This window comes from Equus asinus, chromosome 21 (assembly GCF_041296235.1).
Source record: "Equus asinus isolate D_3611 breed Donkey chromosome 21, EquAss-T2T_v2, whole genome shotgun sequence".
Lineage (NCBI taxonomy): Eukaryota > Metazoa > Chordata > Mammalia > Perissodactyla > Equidae > Equus > Equus asinus.
The window spans coordinates 36,497,724-36,521,171 of NC_091810.1; the positions used below are offsets into that span (position 1 = coordinate 36,497,724).

Consider the following 23,448-nt stretch of genomic DNA (forward strand, 5'->3'; position numbering starts at 1 on the left):
ACATTCATGTGCCTGATTAAAGTACACTTATAAACATTAAATAAGATGACCTATGCAGCTTCCCTAGCATATGCTCCATAAATGTCAGTTCCCGTCTCTTGTTAAACTTTAATAAGGGCAATCTTAAGAAAAGACCATTGAGTCTGTCTGACTGAACCCTGTTGGGGGCGGGCGTGTTGAGGTATGGTCGACAGCTTCAGTTTTCTGTGAAGGAAGTGGTGTATAATCATTACCTGGAGTGGTAATGACAGTTCTTTAGTCTCTCTCTTGTTTGCAGTCCAGACTGGCTGGCCTGAAAGCAATCGTTTCTCTCAAGCAGACTCCAGAGTGAGGCACTGGACAGCTTGCCTCGCTAGCGTGCTGCAGCCTCTTTGAGGCCACCAAGATTGGTTGGTCACCACCTAAGATGCTGGCGTCCACGCATGAAAACCTCACTTTGCCCAAATCTGCCTGTTAACGTGTTCTTCCTGTTAAGAAGTCATTAGTCGTTAAATAACAAATGTCTTGTGCCCTTTAGACTATATGATTTGGCTCACTGAAAATGTTTTCGCTATGCGTTCATCTTTCACGAGCACTTTGAGAAAATTTCTAGATGCCAGACTTCCTTTCTTCACTGACTCTATTGCTCAATTCTTGATAAAAAGAAAATTTTCCTTATCTAATCTCAGAGTAAACTACCTTTCCTTTCTTTGACTTGTAGACTCTTAAATCTAGGAAGACTCTTGGAGATACCTGGTATACCCAGTTAGAAAACAGATTTACAAGAGAGGAAGTGACTCTTCCTAATTCAACATATTTGTGGCAGAGCCAAGGCCGGAATCTGGGTCTAATGTGGTGTTTTCCAAACTAAGGTCTATAAATTCTGTGAAAATTAAAAAAATGTCTTGTAAATATTTATCAAAAAATTATTTTACTAGTTACACATATAAAACTTCTCTTTTATGATGGATAATTCATAACTGATAAGCGTGTTAATTGCATAATATTTTGATTTAACTTTCTCTCAAACTAAGCCCTAATCTATGGAGAGGTCAAATCTATGGGAGGGGTCAAAGGGTGAGGGGGCTGCTTGAGACCTTTCTCCTTTTAAAGTTTGCCTTTAACAAAAATTGATTTTGTGCTGAAGACATCTGATTCTAGAAGATCAGAAGATTGATGTTTCAAATCTCTTTGTGGATGTTATTTAGGAGACGTTTTGAATTTTGATGGGCCTGGATGCAGTTCCTGGCACTTCTGATCCTTATTTTTGAACAAATGCTGGAACTTGCTAAGCTTCCACTTCCCCCTCAGCATGGTGAAGTTCATAATACTTCTTTCATGAGGTTATTGTGAAGATTAAATGATGTATATTATATGTAATGCTTTAGTGTGGTGTCTGGCAATTGCAGAAAACTATTATTAGCTGTAAGATCAGCAGCTAATTTCTACTCTTGAACTTGAGTCCATGCTAACGAAGAAGGCCCCCTCAACTTCTCTGTAATACGAACAAGTTATTGAAAGTGTCTGGCTTAATTTTTTCCTCTTTTTTTTGGCTAATCTCTTAGTGTGACTGAAGCTGACTATTCTTACCAGTAGGAAAAGATGTTTGTTAGTTGGGTGTTAACTTTTTTTTCTCTGAAGTCTCCTGTGTCCATATTCAGATGAATCTTCTGATTTTAGGCTATTACCAGGGTCCTCATAGACCGAACGTATCTACATATTTTGTTTCCTGCCCTTTCATTTATCCTTGGGAATCTGAGTCTCACAGCAGGGATACAAAAGTTCTATTTGAAACTACGTGATGATAAAAAGAACAAGAAATTTTGCTGGAACAATGCAGAGATGCATAATAGCTCACCCTTTCTCACACATGGAACTAATTGTGACATTCATCCCGGGGCCCAGTTCCTGCAGCAGGACTCCAGGGCCCACGCTGTAAAGATGTTTTGGAATCCCACCTCTGTCAATGCCCAGTTGGGGAGGCTGCAGTATCAGCTTGGAGCTACACAAAAATAATAAAGTTGAACATTTTTCTGGAAAGATGACCCGTATGTTTAATATATTTCAGTATGTGAACCAAAGTCAGGTTTGATTACAAGCCACATAAAAGCTTCACTTAGCTGGTTCTTCTCATTTTTCCCCACTCTTTTTTGAAAATGGGAATACAGTGCACAGGACTCTCTGTATGGCAGCTGTGCTCACTGCCACTGTTCACCCATCTGTGATCCCACAAAATGAGGAAATGTTGACTCCTGCATTCACGCTTTGTGGTTCTGGGATGTTGTTTCATGAACATCATCTCCTTAGACCAAAAGGGACATTACTCATAATACTGGAACTAATAGAACGCTGTGGTTTTTCCACCTTCTTTGAAAACCCCTTAAATTATATTTTCATTTTTGATTGGCTACTTCTCAATAAATGGATCTTATTGAAGTTCATGTGGTTTTTCGTAAGTAGTCTTCAGTAGTATTTAATTGTTAAGTATTCATTATTAAGCACTACTAGTTAAGTTCTGCTTCTCAAGTACCATTAAAATAAGAGTGCTCCCTGAAGGTGTCACTGTGCCTCTGTCCATGAATGAGAATAACCTATATTTTCATGGCTCTATGCAGCTTTCAAAACCCTTTTGCATGTATTATCTCATGATACCAGCACCCTGGAATTTTTTTTTGCTTTTATTTTTTACGATCACCCTTTTACAGCTGATGAAACCAAGGCTCAGAAGGGTGAAGTGGCTTGTTCAACATAGCTGGTGTGTGACCAAGCCAGGATGAGCATCCAGTTCTGACTCTAAAACCAGAGCACTTGCCTCTGCCCCAAATGGCCCCCCCCATATTGCAGTGGAAGTTCGTACTGACCAAGGCGTCAACGTGGGAGAACGAGGTATTTTTTGAGCTCCTTCCATAGCCAAGTAATGTGTACATTGCTTCATTAAATCTTTCCACAACCCTGTGAAGTAAGTAGGAGTCCCATTTCACAGATGAGAAAACAGGTTCAGAGAGGTTGTATCTAGCACAAAGTCAAAGTGATTAAGTTGTAGAGTTTAGTTTTATTTCTACAGCCTGTGCTCCATGCTGCCTTCCTATAAAGTAGGTAAAACTGTGGGCTGTATTCTCTGCTTGCTAAGGTAGGCAAGTCTCTAAAAGATTTGGAACAATTACAAGTGAATTTGGGGTTAAAGTTGGGGCTTCTGAAAAAATAATCTGCAAATATTTGAAAAATGCACATATCCATTGAGGTTAAGCAACCAAAACAGCGGAATGTGGTGATCTGTTTGGTCCCAGTTCATTTGTTTTTCTTTGCTTGAGCAGAAGAGTTAACTTTCTCTTAGAGCCAGGAAATAGGAAAAGGGTCAAGAGCTTATATAGAAGGTGGATGGGAATGAGATTAAGAAGCTGTCCTGTGCGTCATATCACCCTCTTCCACTCAGCCCTAATGGCATCAGCTTACTTTCTTTTACTCTAGAAAAATTCCAGAATTTAGGTCCTGTATCAGTTAGCTATTGCCACAGTAATGACGTGTAATGAATGACCTCAGAATCTCAGTGGCATGCAATACTCAGTATTTTTTCCTCACTCCTGAGTCTGTGGGTTGGCTGCAGTGGCTCTGTTCCTCATGTCTTTCATCCTCTTCCTGGGACCAGTGGCTAGCCTGGGCATGCTCTGCTCATGGCAGGAGCAGAGGTACAAAGGAGCAAGCTGGAAAATTCAAGCTCTCTTAAGGCTTTAGTTTGGAACTGGCACATTGTCATTTCCACTCATTTTCCGTTGGCTGAAGCAAGTCATGCGGCCAAGTCAAAGATGAGGAGTGGGGAAATATACTCCATGATGAGCAAAAGTGTGAACACAGGGAGAGGTGAAAATTGAGGCTGATATTTCAATCTACTATATGTTCTAATAGAACATGTTTTGGAATTGGTCCTTTTAAATCAGTGGCCTTACATTTTTTATTCTATGGCCCCTTTTTGAACAGATGAAAGTTATGAACATGCTTTCCAAGAAAATAAAATACACACCCAATTGGGCTTTCAGTTTTCAGGGGATCTCTCAAGTCTAACCACGAGCCCCAAGTTCAGATAGCCCCCTGGGGTGTTGCCCTGGGCAGTGCCCTCTCTTCTCCAGCTGAAGGGGAGTGAGACAACCTCCTTCCTGCGACCTTCCCCTCAGATGCTGATCCCAGATGCTCAAAAATTCTTAAATGCGAGCATTCAGTATTGGATAAAGTCTTTTTTCATTGTTTTCAACATTAAAATAGGTTTATCAATCTTTTTTGATTATAAAAAAGGTTTCTCCAAAGCTAATGGGTAAACAAGTGCTCTTCTAGGATAATATTCTCATTCATTCACAGCAAAGTGTGAAAAATAAGGGTCTTAGGGTGTTGGCTGGGTGGTGTAATGGTTAAGTTCGCGTGCTCCGCTTCGGCGGCCCAGGGTTTGCCAGTTAGGATCCCAGGTGTGGACATACACACCGCTTTACCAAGCCATGCTGGAGCAAGCATCCCACATATAAAGTAGAGGAAGATGGGCACAGATCTTGGCTCAGGGCCAGTCTTCCTCAGCAACAAGAGGAGGATTGGTGGCGGATGTTAGCTCAGGGTTAATCTTCCTCAAAAACTAAGTAAGTAAAATAAGGGTCTTAAATTACATTAGACTAAATCCAATCAATTTAAAGAATACTCCTTTTTTCTTGATGTTTGTCTTTGGTTTTTAGATTTGTTTTAAATGATTCCTTCTTTTAAGAAATCACGGTGATATTAAATAGTTTTATAAATGTCCTTAAACCCTACGTAGCTCCCCCAAATTATTTTGGGTGTTTTCCTGACCTGTGAAATCTCACCCTCTGAGAACTGCTGATGCAGAGTCACTGCCCATCTGAAGTTGGAATCTTGTGATTTCTCCCCATCCCTAAGGAATCACGCAGACTCTGATTACCTCCAGCAATGGAAAGTCACCACTATTGGTCAGCTGTGACCATTGGGTCATTCTTCCTTATGTCAGTGTGAAATCTGTCTCCCAGTCGCCATACCCTTGGAGACGTTCAATTACCACAGTGACCTTCGGGAGTTTATTGAGCATTTTAAGTATAAAAGGAGGATGAGGCTTATCTTTCATCTGCCTATTGCTGATTCCTTAAACTTACCACTTTGATCTTGTTTAATCATTTGCTCTCCATCCGAAACATAGGGATGCTTCAGAAGTTAACTAGCCCGTTACTTCTAATTTCAGGCCCGTTACTGGACCGAAGGTTCAGTAATCAGGGATGTGAGTGTATCACTTTGTAGCAACATCATCACCCCATCCCCTATTCCTAGTCTCTCCTGTAGAATTCTTCACTTGGCCGGGAACCCTGTAGGGCCACTCTTCCCATTTTCCGGGGGGACAGAACTTGAAGAAGTCAGCATCCTCCTCTCCCGTGAGTCCTTCAGGATTGCTGGACTTTGGTCCACTGCCTGGCCCAAGATCTCTGAGACCAACACTTAGTGCACTAATGAAAACCCGCAGCAGAGGGCGGTCTCTCATGCTTATTGAGGCTTCCTTTGCAGTGATGTCTGTTTAATTGAAAAACCCATAGAAAAGTTTCTTTATTAGTCTGGCTTCATAGAGGGGAGAAAAATCCTTTGCTGTCCTAGAGGCCATCTTTTATCTGCAGGAAGGGTTGTTTTGTTCTTGAAGGGGCCATTGCTCTCTTCTCTTTACCCGACCCCCTAACACTGTTGGGTCTAATTTGTGAAAGTTCAAAGACAGAAGGGGGTTCATTTTAAAGTAGCCTTTCTGGGTTTTTGTTTGTTTTGTTGTTGTTGTTGTTTTTACCACGTATGCAAAGAGGTAGGGACATTTGAACACGGGACAGCCAGCCTTGCTGATCTGTCAGACTGTCTTAACAGCCCCCTGCTCAAAGGGTGATTATTAATGGCAAACATCTGATTTTCTTTCCTGTGCCGGGCACTCTGCTGAGTCTATTTTATACAGTGATTTAAATAGTCACAATCCCCCCCCATAAGAAGGGTATGTTTGTTAGTGCCATTTTACATCTGGGGAGATGGAGATGCTGAGAGGAAGGATTTGCTCTGTGACCTTGAGCAAGTCACTGGACAACTCTGGGTTTTACCTTGCTCATCTGTAAAACAAAGGTGTTAAAGTGAATAGCTTTCAAGATCCCCATTTCCTCAAGTTTCTAGACAAAATCAGATCAAAGGCACTGAAGCCAAAGTTATCATGAAAATGGGAAATCTTTAGTGTGTGTGTGTGTGTGGGTGGGTGGAGAGTGTTGATGTTATTGACAAGGAATCAGGGCTGTGCTTTTCTCGTTGGTTTAAAATTCCTTGAGCTGAGCCTATGGCATGTCGGGAACCCAGCATCGGCTCAGTTTAACATCCATAAATGTTAAGATGCTGAGCCTGGTCCAATTTTAGCAGTAACCTGCCTCAGTTCCCTGGGAACGTCAAAATGGGAACTGCATTAGAGGTTCTGAAAGCTTGGCCACTTAGCAGATGCTCCTGCTCTTCTGTGAAATGCAGAAGCGAGTTGTGAGCAGCCCGAATTATACAAAAGAGATCACCCTCATTTTGTTTTTCCCAATAAAAATTTACCAAAAAACCTGATTTACCTCTCTTCCTAGAAAAATTCTCAAAAACGGAACAAATAGAACTGTTGATGGCTAATCTTCTTTGATGGAAGTTTTATTCTCCAGGCGTCAGCCAACTGTGAGAAGACTTATTGTGAGTCTGTTCTAATGGTTTTGTATTCCTTCAGACACCTCTAAGCAGGCCCTCGATGCTGGGTGCTACTTAGCAGGAGTGGGGTGGAGGCAGGAATGAAAAAGCCACACTCAGTAGTTCTTATGTAACCGTGGGTATACCTAGGTGGCATCCAAACTGGGCCATGTGGGTTATAAAAGGCAGGGCTGATTATTTAATGTTTTTTGTGGTTTACAAATCACATGACGAGAAGGAATCATTTTAAAGAGAGAAAAAACTTATGGTATAAATGAGAGACTTTTTATTGGTGGATATATTAAGTTGTACCATATGAAATTGCTATCTGGCAGGGAATGTCTGGGCTAGGAAAAATAAATTCAGGAGTCATCAGCAGATCGATGGTATTTAAATCTGTGATTGAGATCACTTAAGGAGAGAATGGATGTAGGGCAGTGGGCCTGCCCAAGCCCTGATGCTTTGCCATGTTAGAGGATTTATAGAGGAGAGATCAGTGAAAGAATTAGAGAAGGGAAAAATGTGCCCTTAGATAAATATTCTACCAGCAAAGTTTAACACACACACACACACACACACACACACACACGTACGTGCATACACACATAAGCACTGTTAAAAGTCTTGGTTGCAGCATTGCTTTTTCCAAGTGAACTCTCCCCTCCCAAATAACCTTGCCTGGCAAAGATGCTATTTTGTCAGAGGAAGCAGCAGGAGCTGCTAAGCTGAGATGATGATTCATTATCTGTTAATGGTTTCCCCCTGTGGTTTTTCTCTATTTCTCACAACCCCCTACTCCCTTTAAGTGGAGTTTTTCATGTGCTAGAAAATCCATCTCTGTAAAATCTCCAGAACTCTCAAGCCTTCTGGACTTTTCTTGACACATGGAACCTGGGAACTTCCATGCCAATCCAGAATCAATGGCTGTTAAACTGTGCCTGAAATTTGGTTAACTCTTTTAGCCACATGCTTGTGATGGCTGATTTTATGTGTCAACTGAGCTGGGCTGTGGGGTATCCAGAGAGTTGGTCAAACGTTATTCTGGGAGTTTTATGGATGAGATTAACGTTTAAATGGATGGACTTGAGTAAAGCAGGTTGCCCTCCCTAAAGTGGGTGGGCCTCATCCAATCAGCTGAAGGCCTGAATAGGAAAAGAAGACTGACCCTCCTCTGAATAATAGAGAATTCTCCAGCTGACTGCCTTCAGACGTCATCTGTGGAATTGGCTCTTCCTGCCTGATGACCTTCAAATTGGAACATGAGCTCTCCCTGGGTCTCCCACACCACTGGCTCACCCTGCAAATTTTGGGCTTCTCAGCCTCCATAATTGTGTGAGCCATTGCTTAAAATCAATAAGTCTCTCTCTCTCTCTCTCTCTATATATATGTATGAATCCTATTGGTTCTGTTTCTGATACAATGCTTTTTACCTCTGTTCTATATCATCTGTCTCTTTATTCAGATGAACTTCAAGGGCCTGGTCAGGTACAGGCTGACTCTTGTACTGTGGAGATCCTCATTTCTTCTGGGACAGTGTCAACAGGGGTGGAGGCCTTAGTACTTTCTGCAGCCAGTGAAGGTTTGTTACACAGACCCTCATGCCATTATTAGGTGGTTATAAGGTGTACGTTGGCCAGGAAGGACTGTTTTTACCCTGTTCAATATTTGAACTCCATTAAATCTTTGAACTTGAGCAGAGCAGTCTGCTGTCAGTCTTCCTCGTTTCTTTCACCTGCTTTGCAGATTGCTTCCTGGAATTTGTGAACAGAAAGCAAGAGAAGAATGAAGGACTAACATTTTCATTTCCTTTGCTTTATCAAGTACACATTCAGTGGCTAAAATAGTGCCCTAAAGCATTTTCTAAGCAATATTTACTATTTTTTTTGGAAGATATTTTTTCATACATTAGCTCATTTAAACGTCACAGGAATCCACAGAGGGTGCAAAAACAAGTATTTCTCAGGGCTGGCAGTTAGTCGTTAGGTATCAGAATAGGTGTACTGTGGTTACACGGTTGATTGACATCGATGCGAAACCAGTGTGGTGGTGAAGGAGGCCTGGAGCAATGTCAGGGCTGGGGCAGCTGGGTCCTGGGGGCAGCTGAATGGACTGATGCGGGGCCTGTGCAGCACCTGCCAATGGTTCCTGAGTGGCCAGCACTGGGCAGGGCTTCAGAGAAGGAGGCAGAGGTGGGTAGTGGTGTCAATGTCAGCAGAGGCCAATCTCAAGGTCTCTGGGTCCAGGTCATGTGGGAAGAGCTGACACCCATTCACTGGCCAAGATACATCAGCAAAACCTGGACTCCCTCTGGCTACAACAAGGTGCTGTGGGCCAGGCATCCAAATGTTTATTAATGTACTGGGAATGTCCTTGAAAGACTTTAATGTGGTTCTATATCAACCATTTGTCCGACAGGGGCATTGTTTACCAGTGACAACTACATTAAACAAAAGAGCATACCAACAAACACAAACTAACAAATGATTTGGAAAATTTTAGAACGATTTGAAACACAATATGTGGTATAGCTTAAATCATTTAGCCATTTCTGACAAGCAGGCCACTTTTATGCACCCATATATGTTATGTAGAGAATAAAAGGGAATGCATTTTAAAATTTTGGTGTGTATTTTTATATCAATTTATATCAAGTTTAGTATTTTGAGTATAATCACTGAATAGTCTCATTTTACAGAAAAGGAACTGAGGGTGTCTGACGCCACTTGCTGGGCTTGTTTCCCTTCCACTCTGCTCCTTGGAGCTTTATTGATTTCCTCTCTGCACAGTTTATATTCATAGATTGGCAGTAGCCAATCAGACCTTGCATCCTGAGTCTTATCCTAGGTTCTCCCTAGAAACTGTCTTAGTTAATGTACAAATGGAAGAAACACTGAATTATGCTAGCCAGGCATTGAGTAAGACGTAGGCGTTTTTAGACAGAATAGTCTTTCTGTCAGGAACAGAGGAAGATTCAGAAGCTCTGAATTATTTATAGATATTATTTATAAATATAACTATTATTTATAAATAAAAAGGGCAGTATGACAAGGCCACTGGGACTCATGTGAATAAAGAGAGGGATGGCGTAGGCTAATGGCAAAAAGCATCCTCTGTGGAAACATACAGACTTGGGTTCAAGTCCTGGCTCTTCCTTTTACCATTTGTGAGTTCTTGGCCCACTTGTTTAAACTTCTGGCCTTAGTTTCTTCATCTGTAAAATTGGCATCATAATATCTATTGCATAGATTTACCTCTATTGTAAAAATTGAGGAATGATTCACAGAAAGTGCTTAGCACAGAGCCTAAGAATAGTCATTGCTGAATAAATGTTGTAATTGTTACAATTACTGTTGTTAAGTGGTTATAGTAAATAAATAATAAACTCTCTTCTAGTTTGTCAGAAATGCTCAATGTTTGCTCAGAGGTGCTTTGATGGCTCTATTTGTTGGTGACTATCCTTTCTGGGTTTCAGAACAGTTTATAAATATTCTTCCAGGTGATTCATGTGTTACCTGGAGTACGCCATCAAAACATCTCAGAAATGTCCACCTTTTGCCATTTAGACCACTCTTCCCAGGATGTGTTTCTCACTTGGAAGGGCATAAAAATCCTAATCAAGCCTGTTTGAGGTTCAAAAAAATATGACTACTGTCTCTACGAGTGACCAGGACCACTGTGGTTGTTGACTACCTCGGTGGCCCTAATTCTTCCCTCCTTCTTGCATTCATACTATCTGTAGTGCCCTCCTACTTGTATGCTGCCCTCGACCATGGGAGAGCTTTGGCCAATGGGGTGTTAGCAAAACTGATGCAAACAGAGGCTTGAAAAGGGGCAGGTGTGTTTCTGCTCTTGTTCTTGCACTCCACCATCATGATGGGAAGGATGTGCCTGCTTAGCCTGCTGGTCCAGGAAAAGAATGAGAGGCACGTCAAGTAGAGCAGAGTAGAACGGCCAGACAGCCTGAATCAGCCAACCCCAGCTGCACGAGGGAGCGCAACCTAGATTGGCTCCCATGGGCACTTGGGAAAGAAATGCCACTGAGGTCTTGTATTCAGTGTTATTGTTGCAATAGATAACCGATATAGCCAGGCAGAGAGGAAACTCTGTTTTCTGGTGGTTGGCTTTTCCATGAGAAAAATGTTGGAATTTTTGTCTTTTAAAATTTTTATGTTCCAAATAGGCTTGATGCTTTAAAGAGAATGTAGCTGAGACTGACATGTCCTCAGGAGCGCCAGCCAGATTTTCAGCTTATGGCAGGATGTCGTTATTTAAAGCCTGTTGGGAAATAAAACCTGTGTACTCATTTGAAGCTGCTTGTAAGTGCCACAAACGATCATCGGTAAAAATGAGAAAGGGGATGGGAAGGGGACTTCGTTTCCCTGCTGCTTTCTGCTGATAAGTTCTCAGGATAGTGAGAGCCCAGAGTCACCACTGTGCAAGACCTCCAGGTAGTCCTGGCTGCTGGGGGTGATGCTGCTGAGCGGGCAGGATGCTGCTCAAGGGCAAGTCACATTCTCCAGAAGGCTCCATTGCCAGGGTTGGCAAGGGAAGACACATAGGACCACCTGGATCTACCTCCTTCTCAATGCCTGTTTCCTGAGCTGTTTGGGAACTCGAGCCTTCTGCTATCTTTGCACTTTCCACACTGTAGCCTAAGGGCCTATTTGAGAGGGAAAGGGGCATCTCCCACTAGCCTGTGATTCTTCTGAGGGCAGCAAGTGGGGCTTGTTCTTTTTTTATGTGTGAACTGTCTGACATGTACTTGGACCTCAAGAGCAAATGGATGGATGGATGGATGGATGAATGAATGAATGAATGAACAAACAATGAATGAATGAATGATGTACCATTAAGTATTTACAAGGTGCTTCAGTTTGTCCTCCATGGACATACGTACTTTGGGGATGCAAAAAGAGAAAGAAGGCATGTGTGATCCCAGGCAAGTTATATAATCTTTTGAGACCTTAGTTGTCACATGTCTAAAGGACATAGAGTTCACGGAGTTGGGATGGAATTATGTGATCAGGCCTGAAGGACGTAGCCTTGTGCCTGGCACACTGTACGTGGCTGCTAGTAAATTAGTGGTGGTGGTGATGCTGATGATGGAATTTGTACTTTAGTAGTATAAATCATACTTAGAGATATAAGTCTCTGAAAGAGAATCCATGTGCAAATACTTGAGTGGAGACGTTCTGAGAGAGACACAGTCCCCGTGGGAGTCAAGGCAAGGACACAGCTACCTGGAGGGCACTGCTGCAGCTGGGACAGCTGAGAGGACCGTGGAAAGGCACAGGGGGAGCAGAGCAGAGGAGCTGTAAGGAGGGACTCTGAGGAGTGGGTGGCTTTTGAAAGATGGTGAAATTTTGACAACGTTCGTTTATGTAACACAGAATTTGGATCTTCAAGGAATTCTGAGAAGGTATAGCTCTGCCTGGGTTTGTAGGTCTCAGAGACCTTGGTGAGCAAATGGGACCTTCCATTGGGCCTTGCAAAAAAAAAAAAAAAAGGACGGAATTTACTTGGGAGTGAATAGAGAGGCAAAAGCCATACTTTATTTCTTGGACCCTTTTACATTTCACTCCTATACTCTGAATAGATGTAATATATCACCGATTATATTCTCAGTTTCTTCTGCTTTCTCCTCATATTCCTTTCTTGGTTCCTTCCATTCCTTCTCACTGTTTGTAAAAGGTCACAGACTGTGGATTTGAACAGATCTGGCTTCCAGTTTCAGACACTGCTGCTGATTTATAGTATGACTTCAGGAAAGATATTTTGGTTTCTGGGGCTTGATTTTCTCATCTGTAAAATGGGAAAATAATTCCTACTTTAGAAGGTTCATAAGAAGGTCGCTTAAGGTAACATATGCTAAGGGTTCAATTCAAGGGTTCTTGATAAGCGATGGTGACCAGCATCATTCAATTTTTATTCCTCTGCCATCCAAGTACAAGAGACCTTTTTCACCCTACCTCAGAGCCTGATGATAAACCAGTTTAGACCCAAAAGTTCTAAGGGATTCAGCGTTACCATATGGCTCAGCAACCTCATTCTTTAGCTGAGTGCTGTTCTGTGAGAGTCAGTTGGCTACCCTCATATGCCATAGGAAAGCCTTTTGGTTATCTCCTTCGAGTGTGCTACTTTCCTGACCCACGCCAACACTGTCAAGTAGCTCCGCATTCTACATCTTGCCTTTCGCCATCTGGTGGCCACACCCCGAGCTGATACCCAGCACTCAAGAGAAGGTCTAGCTCCTTAACATATGCCGACCTGCAATCTGATTGGTTGGTGCTAGTGACTAAATATTTTGATTATCACCCCTGGCTGCCATCTTTACAGGCATGGATTTGCAGTACAAGTGATTAGGAGATGACTTATCAATGCCTGTCTGTGAGGGTTATAATTTAAAGACTGGCAACAGCTGGATTGTGATGAAATGGCTCAAATGTACACATGGGTAACAGAGACTGAGGGCATTGGAGACAGTTTCCATGAAAATTTTCATTTTCTAGAAAAAATCAAGTTCTTTAGTGAGTCTGTGTTTCTCAGCACGGGAGCTGCAGGCATCTTGGGTTGGGTCAATGCTTCGTAGTGTAGGACTGAATCATACATATAACAACATCCTTGTCCTTCACGCACTAAATACACTTAGCACCAGAAAATGCCCCCAGACATTTCCTGATGTTGCTGGTGGGACGGTGGCAGTGGAGGGGTGTAGCGATAATGCCGTTGGCGGAGAACCACTGTGTGATTAGCCAAACAGACACAGCAGACAACATTTTATAAATACAACGCAGAATAAAATTTAAAGTAGAAAGTCCTACTTAATAAAAATAATTAATCAACATTTACCTTGCCATTCAATCTGACTCTCTCTTTTTTGTTATTTTTTAATTTTTTAATTGTTTTCCCTTTTCTTCCTAAAGGCCCCCAGTGCATAGTTGTGTATTTTTAGTTTTGGGTCCTTCCAGTTGTGGCCTGTGTGACGCTGCCTCAGCATGGCTTGATGAACGATGCCATGTCCGCGCCCAGGATTCAAACTGGCAAAAGCCTGGGCCGCCGAAGCGGAGCGCGCGAACTTAGCCACTCGACCACAGGGCCGGCCCCCTGACGCTTTTTTTAAGACTGACGGGTAGCAGCCTGAACTATTTCATTAACGTGCACACAGCCCTTGCACTGCTCCAGGGACTGGGCTGAGCGCTAGAAGCACAGTGGGGAGTAAGCAGCAGTCCTTGCCCTTCCAGGGCTGACCTTTGTAGGCCTGCCAGGGTGTAGAAACATCTCTGGCTTCAGAGCATTGGGCAGCAGAGGCCTGGGCAGGGAACTTCCATTTATCCTTCCATCCCACTCTAGAAGGAGTAGACCTTTATCTCATTTATCTGGGATCTCCTAAAGCAGTATTAACCCCTATAAGATCCTAGTTGATGGGTTTATCTTCCTTTCACCATTGGAGTAAGATGGGGAAATGTCATTTAAACAGAAATGACATACAAAATATTTAATAAATATGATGGCACAGATGCCTGGAATTCACAACCGGTACTGGCCATGACACTGGAAATGGGCCTTCGCAAGCCCCCTCTTGTGCTATGAGTTAACCCTATGGTGTTGGTGGGGTTGCTTCGGGGAAGGTGCTGGAGAAGTGGCTATTTGCCAAGTATTTCAATATTTTAATAATAGATTTGGCTATTTGTGCTTCCCACTGAAAGTCAGTCTTTGTGACCCTCCTTTTCTCAGCATGAGAAGATTGCCCAGGTCACTAAATTTTAAGCCTTGTGCCACATCTCCCTTCTTTTCCAGGTAGCTTGCCATTTTCTCCCTGTCAGCTAGGTGTCCTCCTTTAGCACTGTGAGTGGCACACGGGTTGGATGTAACTGCTTTTGGAAAAAATGTGTCTGTTTACCCCAGGACTCACATTATAAACACATTTAATGAGGAGGTATTCAGTTTTTAAGCCAAAAAATAAAGTAGTTTCTTCCCCATCAAGAACTAGTTCTGCTCTTTCTCTTTTTATACTAGCTCATGTGGCATCTTTTTAAAGGTGGTTCCACCCTCCTTTGGACCAGATCACTTACACCCAGCCGGCTCTCTGGGAATCTACTCCCAGCCCTGATGTTTAGTGTTTTCGCTTCTGTGGTTTCAAGACAAGCCTCTAACATTTGTCCAGTGGAGCATTCTGTGGTCACATACATGCATGCGTAGAGCTTACTGAAGTTGATTGGCGTTCTTGTTTTACAAATTGCTACCTTTTGAGATTTTCTTTTGGTTTTCTTTGGCAAAATAACTTCTTGGTCTTGAGAATCTGGCAGCATCAGATGTCTGCTGGCTTTTGTGTTTAACATTATAATTGCTTTGATATCTGTTCGTCTTACCTCCAACTTGGTAAGAATGTTTTTGCACGGTGCTCTGTGTTTGCACAAAGGATACTGTAAATCTATAAATGTGTTTGATTTCTGTTCACTGGTTTGTTTTAAGATGGCTTTTTAGGAGAGGATGGCAGAAATGGATGCCTTTGAATCCTTTTGATCATCATCAACAAACCAAATAAGAACATGAAAAGGGGTATTTATCCCAATCATAACCCCTAAATGGGTATTAACATTTGAAAGAAAAACGTGCCTGAGATGATGGAACTACAAAATGCGCTGTTGAGCAAACATTCGGGCGGAGTTGTAAGTCATTAAGTCATCTTTGTTCATGGCTTTAGGTGAAAGGACCTAATTTGTCAAGTGCCTTACAGAAAAGAAATTTGTGTCTCTAAGACTTAGTAATTTTAGTCAATTCAGATCTTTATTGACTTCTATTGTTGAAACTCTGCCCAGGAGTAATCTTTAAGCAGATAATTATTTAGTGACAAATCAAAGCCTCAGTAAAAGGAAAGTGTCAGAGAGCAAAATGGAGAGTGCTCCCTTTGATGTGTAATATAGCTCAATCTGTTCCTCTTCCAAAACTAGGAGAAGCCCATTCTGGATCCTGTCCTCTTGGGCTCTTGTGGTTCTGATCTGTTTCTTGATCTCTCTTTCCAAAGTCCTTATTGAAGGCTTTTGAGGACCAGAGGGAGAGTAGGGGTCGCTGGGGGATTTGCACAGGGGAAGTGGTATTGGTTGGGAAAGGAGATGTGATTCAGGAGGAGAGGGCAGAGTGAGAGGTGAGGGAGGGTAGGAAGACAGAGAAACAGGGCCAGTCCTATGCCTGCCTGAATTTATGGGGATGGCTCAAGGCACAATGGACAGCCAGCCTGACACACACTTTTTTGTTATAGTGAATCTGGGTAGAAGTTCATAATGGTGGCAGTAGTAGCAATAGCAGCTAACTTTTATTGAGTGCTGGCTGTCTGCCATTTTAATAGGCCAAGTGTTTTCATTTCATCCTCAAGGAACCTTAGGAGGGTGAAATTTATTATCCTTGTTTTCCTGTTGAGGAAACTGAAACTTGGAGAGAGTTAGAAACTCAAAAGAAGTAATTATTACATTGGAGAAGTGAGTTTGTTATATATACTCTTCTCTTTACATGAAATATCTTTAGAAGCCTATTTGAGACCCTCTCCATGGGAAAATTCCAATTTGGATGTGACAGAGACGGCATAAATGTGCAGGTGGAAAATACTTTGAAGTAGGCTTCCACTATTTGGGAAATCTCTCATTACACCAAGTCAAAGAGGTTGGAATTTATCAATTTGTTTGTTTTAATTTTTATTGCAAGACATCTAGCTTTTTAATATATCAACGTGTCACAAATTTTGTAGAAGGGGCTGTAGTACATTTTTCCAAACTGGGCCACTTTTTCTTTCTTTTTTTTCTAGGGAATATCTATGAACTTCTCAAAACTATATGTATTTGAAGCACCTTTTGCGAAGCAAGGATGAAAGTGTAGAATGTGTGAGTAGGAGGAAAGCGATGTAGGCGCCCTGCTTCATTGCACTCCTGACTCTCCGTGACTCAAGACAAAGTTTCACTTCTCTCTGCCAAAGCTTTCCCTCTATAGCTTGGAACGTATGTGTCTCGAGAACTATATTACAGAGATGTGTTATTGTGAATACTTAAATGAAAATTAAAACATATTTCGTTATGGACACTAAACTGATATGAAGGCATTTTGTAAAGAAAAGTGTTAATAAAAATATCTTGTCATTCTTCTATAGTGGAGGAAAATTGAATTTTCTTTGAAATACCTAAAATTTTAATGATCTAAACTATTAAAACCAATTGTTTTTCTTCTTGCTTGGGAAGTTGGGAAGAACATTTTTAAAAGATGATTGAGATGATCGAATCCTGACAGGTATGAGCTTGTATTGACTCTGTTGAAAGCCTCAGATGGAAACCGGTAACCCTACTTGGATTAAGGCCCTGGATTCTGAGCTGGAGTCCTCCAAAACTATGGTCTTGTTCTTCTGATTTAGGGCTCATGGTGACACTTCAACCCACGTGAGAAACAACTAGAGAGCCGTAACTAAACTGAGGGCAGTTTGTACAGGCAAAGAGGAAAAGATCACACCTCCCAGAATCCCAGGGGCCAAGAGAGCCTGGACCGAATGAGACATCAAACAGAACAAGGCAGCCATATTGCGGAAACACATCCTTGGATGTTGTATGGCTCTTTGTTTTTCTTTCTGTTCCTTTGAGGTATTGGATGTGGAACCAGCAGAAAGAAGACATTTCCCTAACACCAAACGGGAAAATGTAGTTGAGCCTTCTGAAGTGAACTATAAAAAGCACAGATCTGTGGAAAGAAGAATACATTTTCTCCTCAGTGAAGTTATGTATTTAGCAGCTTTTTGACTGCACTTGGCCTCTGAAGCACGAGTGTAGGAAGGTTGCGTTGCTGAAACTTAAGACCTCACAGAGGGCCATAGAGGCAAGGCCGCCGCCTCACTGTCGGTCGAAGATTCAGCTCCGGTTAGAAAGAATGTGAAATATCTTCCCATCCCAGCAAAGTGAGACTGGTGGTGGGTTTTTGTTTTCGATCTTTCCACCCTTCTTTCTTTTCCAGTTCATTGACAATTCTGCTCATGCTTTAAAATAATCTAGGCTCAAGGAGAGGTTTGCATCTCGCTGATTTTGATTACTCCCACATACTGTATTTATTTGCCGTTTAAATCATCTTTGTCTGGAGGAGATTCAGACATCTGATCTCTGCTGTTGTTTGCTGAGGCAAGGCAAGGGGAGGCAGTCTCTTCAGAGGGGCCTATTGTGTGAGGAGGCCTCCAGGGAAGAAGGGGAGAAAGTAAAATTCAAAATGACAGAGAGAGGGTGACTGCTCACTCAAACCTTTGTATGGGGGCCCTCACTCTCCTGGGGGTTGATGGATGGAGGTGCCTCCAGGACTGTCCTTATCATATGAAATACACAACACTCATTGTTTCCCCTGCAGCTGGGCCTTAGATTCAATTCCACAGGCTCTTGTCCTGGGACTCTGGTCTCCTTTGTCATGCCTCCTGGTGACATGAGGCGCTGGGTGACCAAGAGCTGCCAAGTTTCCCATGAGTTCAAGGACCCGGGGTTGGGAATCCTCCTCCCACCCTCCCGGCAGGTGAAGAAATTATCAAAATCTGCGATTCATTAATTGTAAATAAAGACTGGACATTAACAGTGCTATGCAGAGGCAAACTGAAGCTCGAGGCAAAGAAAAAAAAATCGGTAACGTTGATCTTGTTTTTATTTTAAAATTTTGATATTTTGCTCAGTCTCAACTGTTTTGCGTTAGATTTCATTTTTAACACCATTGCATTAAAATGTTATTTTTCTCGATCACTGAGTTTTTTGGTGCCCTCTTAGATTTTGCACCCAAGGTGAGTACCTCACTTGGTCCTGGCCCTAGTAATAAGTTTTACGTGCGTGCTTTTAACAAAATTATTATTATAGTGTTAATAGTGTCATTTACCCTATATTGAGTACCTATGCTGTGCCCATGGCACATGGACCCGATGTCCATGGACCTTTGTGCAGCATGGGAGACATTTACAAGCATTAACTCATGGAATCAGCCTGAAGTAGGTACAGTGATTATTCTCATTGTAGAAATGAAGAAACTGAGGCACCAAGAAATTAAGTTATTTGCCTGAAGTCAGGACCCAGCCAGGAAAGGCAGAAGTGGGATTCTAACCCCAGTCTGGCTCCAAATCTCTTCTCCTAATTTACTGTCTCCAAGAGACTGAAATTTTTTCACTCTATTCATTGGGGGTTGTTTCTGTTTTACCTGTTCAACAACTTGAGGTTTTCCATGAGAGAAATGTCTTGTTTTCTGCCTGGGAGATAATGCATCAAAAACTCAAATGGAAGCTGAAATTCAGACAGGAGGAAAGTATGTAGAAGGCCTTGATTCTGTTAATCCGTGAAAATGGGGTGGGTGGGTATTAGTCTAGTTTCTTTCTTCTTGTATTGGAAATAGTTTTTATAATAATGGTTTTAATAGCTTTAAAAAAAGTAATATAGAATATATCTGTGTAAAGATTGGTTGGCTCTTCAGTGATTATTGTAACATAGTTTCATTGCCTTCATTTTCTTTTTCCTCAAATACATTTATCTTTAAATTCTTTTTAGGAAGTTGAGGTCTTGACTTGAAATTTCCCCACCCCTGTTCCACAGACCTATGCTGTCCAGTGTGATAGCTAGTCATCACATATGATTATTGGACACCTGAAATGTGGCTCATCCTAATGGACATACGCTCTAAGTACAAAAACACGCTGGAATTTGAAGACTTAGGATGATAAAGAGAATGGAAACTCCCTCATTAATTATTTTTACATTGATTACATATGGCCATAATATTTTGGATCTACTAGTTTAAGTAGAATATATGGTTAAAATGAATTCCACTTGTTTTAATTTTTTTTAATGTGGGGAGTAGAAAATTTAAAATCACATATGTGACTCGCGTTTATTTCTGTTGGACAGCATGCTATAAAATATTGCCTCTCAGCTGTTTCATTTGTGAGGCAAGAGGTTGGTGTGTTTTGTTTTGTTTTGTTTGTTGCAAGAGCAAGTCAAATTTGCCAAAAAAGAAAGGAAGAAAGAAAATTTTTGGAACTTCAGACTTTCAGCCAGTATAGTTGCCTCATTAAGGAAACTTCACCTTTGTTCCTGCCACGTCTGCAGACATGTGAATTCTTTAGGCTGTAGCATTAATTTACATTCCAAGAGGTTTGTCAACAGCCACACGCCTATCTTTCAGAGCAGCTGCCTGTAAATGGCTTCATGGGACTGTGAATAGTGGTTAGGTGCTCATTAGACATTGAACATTGATAGAATGGCCTGTGTTGGCCAAGTTCAGAGCTCTGCCATGTCTTCCTCAAAGTCACAGTGCAGAATGGATCTCTGGGCACTAGGGCCTGGTGTCTTGGCCCTCAATCTTTAGTTTGCAGAAAAATCACCTGGTGAGCCTGAGGAAGTTGCCGGTTCCTCGGGCTGCTCCCTGGAGTGTCTGCTTTAGCGCTTTTGGACCAAGCACGTCAGCTGTATCATTTCTCACAGCCTCCCTCCACCCACCTCTCCATTCTGCCATGAATATTCAGTCTCTCTCTTCACTCTGTCTTGGGGATATCTTTGCTCTTTCTAGAAAGCATTCCTCAGTAATCCAATCAGTTTCCCTTTCTTCCTCTCCACACACGGTAGAGGCTAATTTACTTCTGAATAGCCATTGACCATTCTTGGCTCTCCAAAAACATGCTAGTGCATGTGGACAGGAGATGGCAGAGGGCGTCTTTGTTCTCTTTCCTCTTAATTGTCTTACAGATCAGTGAAGTTTAACTTGAAAGATGTCTAAAATCTCCTTTGAAGTAGATGAGATATAAATTTTCAGCAAATTTTAGCTTCAATGCTTGGCATATAGAAGATGCTCCATAAATATTTATTGAATAAGTGAATTTCTGTCCTGTTCATCTTCCTTGGAAGCTGCGTTAACTCCTCCTGGTCACCAAGGGACTGAATTTGTAGGGCACTGAGGCGCTAATTAGGCAAACGCTCTACTAGAGGAGTTGAATGGAGCTTTAAAGCCGTATTGTGGAATGTGCCTTAATGCAATCAATAAAAAGGACCCTTGGGAGTAACTGAGTGTAACTGCTCCCTTGATATTTTCTTCGGCTCCTTTTGTCCACCACATATACCTATTCCTCACTCTCCATCTCTTCTTTATAGTGGAACTGTATTTGTCCAGAATCTGGGTCACAAGTGGCAGAGGTTGCAATCTCGAAGGGGTTTAAGCACAAAACTGAGAATTTTATTGATTGAGGTTATCAAAATACCCAAGCCAGGCTGCGTGCAAAGCCTTAAGCAACATCGTTAGGACATGGGTCTCTCTATCACTTGGCTCTTCTTCCCTCTGCATTGGCTTCCCTCTCAGACCGTCTCCACCCTTGTGGGTCAGATGGTAGTCCATTGTTAAAGCTCTTCTCAAACTCCACCCTGCCTGCCAGACTGTGGCTCTCCACACAGATTCAGGAAAAATCCTGGGGCTTGGCTCTGATTGGATTGTGTACCTCTCCCTGAACTATGACCATGAGGATTAAAAATTCTGATTTGACAGATCTGGGTCACATACTTCCCTGGGATCCCAGCCTCACCCAAACTGCTTGAGTAGAGGAGGGCAAGGGCATGGAATACCAAAGCTAATTCAAGGTCAGTTTATTACTGAAGAGAAGAAGTGCTTAGTTGGCAAAATATATCAAAGGACCACCAAAAAAACCTACAAGGGAATCATTTTTCTATTTCTATATGAGATTAACTTTTGCCACGCAAGCCACAGCCCTCCCCACTTCCAAAGGCACGTGGCAGGAGTACCACTGTCCTCAGCAGGTTGGGAGCCCTTAAGGGGAGAAAACACGCCATGTTGATCTTTGAACATACCCTAGGACATTGCACACAGCAGGTTTTAAGTAATTGTTCCAATCAATATAGTTTCATTGTGTACCTACTCTGTGCCTGGTACTATTAAATTAATGAGTTGCAATAGTCAAATTGGGTTTTACACTACAACTTGCTGACGAAGAGCATGAGGTTTGAGATAATGCAAATGTGGCTCCTGGTCGGACTCTGCCATTGACTAGCCCTGTGGATTTTGGCGAGTCACCAGTCCATCCAGACCTCACTTTCTGCATTTATGTGACGAAGTTAACATGGTACCTCCCACATCCAGCAAGCATGATGGTTAAACGAGATGATGCATGTAAAATGCTTTGTGTAGCAGCTGGCTTATAGTGAGGACTGATACATAGAAATTAGTACTGGTATTTATATGTTTCAAAGAACGAGTGTTTGGTGACCATCTATATTCATTCATTTGGCGTCTGTTAAATTGACACAGGATAAAGATGAATAAGATAAAATTTCAGTTCTAAAGAAATTTGTGGTTTCTTGGTGGAGGCAGTCCTGTAAACAAATAATCAGAAGTAATGCTTATAATTCCATGGTCCATATGGTTCAGTCCCCAGAGCTGTGTGCAACCAAAAGTAATTTCAAACTAATTTGGATTTCTAGAATATCATGAAGGGAAGCATATGCCCTGCTGGTATGTATCATTCTCTCTTTTCCTCTTTCATTGACTGCCCTCAGCCTGCTGAGACATGCAAGTCCTTTCACGTCATGGACCTTGCTGACCTCTCCTGCCCCACCCCAGCCATGCCCTACTACCGGGACTTCCTGACGGTGCCATTTTTTTCTTTGCCTTGGATTCTCCATACAGTCGTTTTCTCTGCCCCAAGGCTTTCTCTATCCGTCTGTAGTCTGAGTAACATCTACTTTCCCTTCAAGACTTGGCTCAAGCGTTACCTTCCATGATAGGTCTTCCTGGACCCTTGGCCTTGGCCTTGGCTAGATACCTCTCTTCTCTTGCTAGTTCCTATTGACCCAGTGCATGCCACCATTACTATCCTAACCCCATGATGATGTGACTGTCAGCACCCCCTCGGCCTTCCTCACTGTCATGTGTGGACTATGGGCTGGTCCTCCTAAGAGGAGATTGTGATCTCCTGTATTCTCTAACAGCCTGGCACCATATGGGATGAAGGGAGGGAAGGCAAGGGGCCTTTCCAGAGACGAACTAGAGGGTCCTCTGACATTGACGATCCTTTATGGGTCATTTTGAACAGGATCTCCACCTGGTGAATGATGTTTTCTGGTCTAGGCTATAAAAATAACAGTAGCAACAGAATAGTGTAGTCCAACCACCACAACGTCTAGCCTTTGCCATCAGTTAGAATTGGGATGGACTTTTAGGTCTTACTGGCAGTGGGTGAGTTCCCTAACCTCTTAAACCTACTTATCACGAAAATGGACAGGATAACAGGACCCATCTCATAGAGTTGCTGTGAACATTTCATGAGATGATGTGGGGAAAGCCTTGGCACAGAACTTGGCACCTAATAAAGTCCCCCATAATGGTAGCTGCTGTTACCATAAATGTGAAGCATATTTTGGAGGTATCCACTGGTTTTTCAAGATGAACCACCAATGACAGTGTTCCTCAAGGAAGTGGTTTGATGGTTTCCTATGAAAATTAGGAAGAAGGAAGCAAACAGCATGTCGGTTGCAGAGAGGGAACATTATTTTGTTTTGCTTGCTTTTTGCTTTTGTTTTTCACACCTGTTTTCTCAGGGGAATGGGACTTTGTGTCTCGCCAAAACTTGACAACAAGTTAAATACGTGGTTTAAAGTCCTCAGCAGTCACAGCAAATGTGAAATCAAATCTCTCATTTGCTTTGGAGCGTCCGGACGGCAAGGACAGCTGGAGTGTTGCTATTTTTTATTTCAAATAAAAGAGTCA

The 23,448-nt window shown here is 42.2% G+C and overlaps 1 protein-coding gene across 5 annotated transcripts in view; it reads left to right on the forward strand.

The window, feature by feature from the left end:
- PRICKLE2 (prickle planar cell polarity protein 2) overlaps positions 1-23,448 on the forward strand; it is a 305,604-nt gene that overhangs the window by 30,450 nt on the left and 251,706 nt on the right. The window contains exon 1 of one of the 5 annotated variants that reach the window (XM_070492432.1): positions 18,303-18,326. The exons of the other annotated variants lie outside the window; for them this stretch is intronic. The gene's annotated coding sequence lies outside the window, so the exon portion shown is untranslated. Of the gene's footprint in view, positions 1-18,302; positions 18,327-23,448 lie in introns of those variants that run through there. 5 annotated transcript variants of the gene reach the window in all.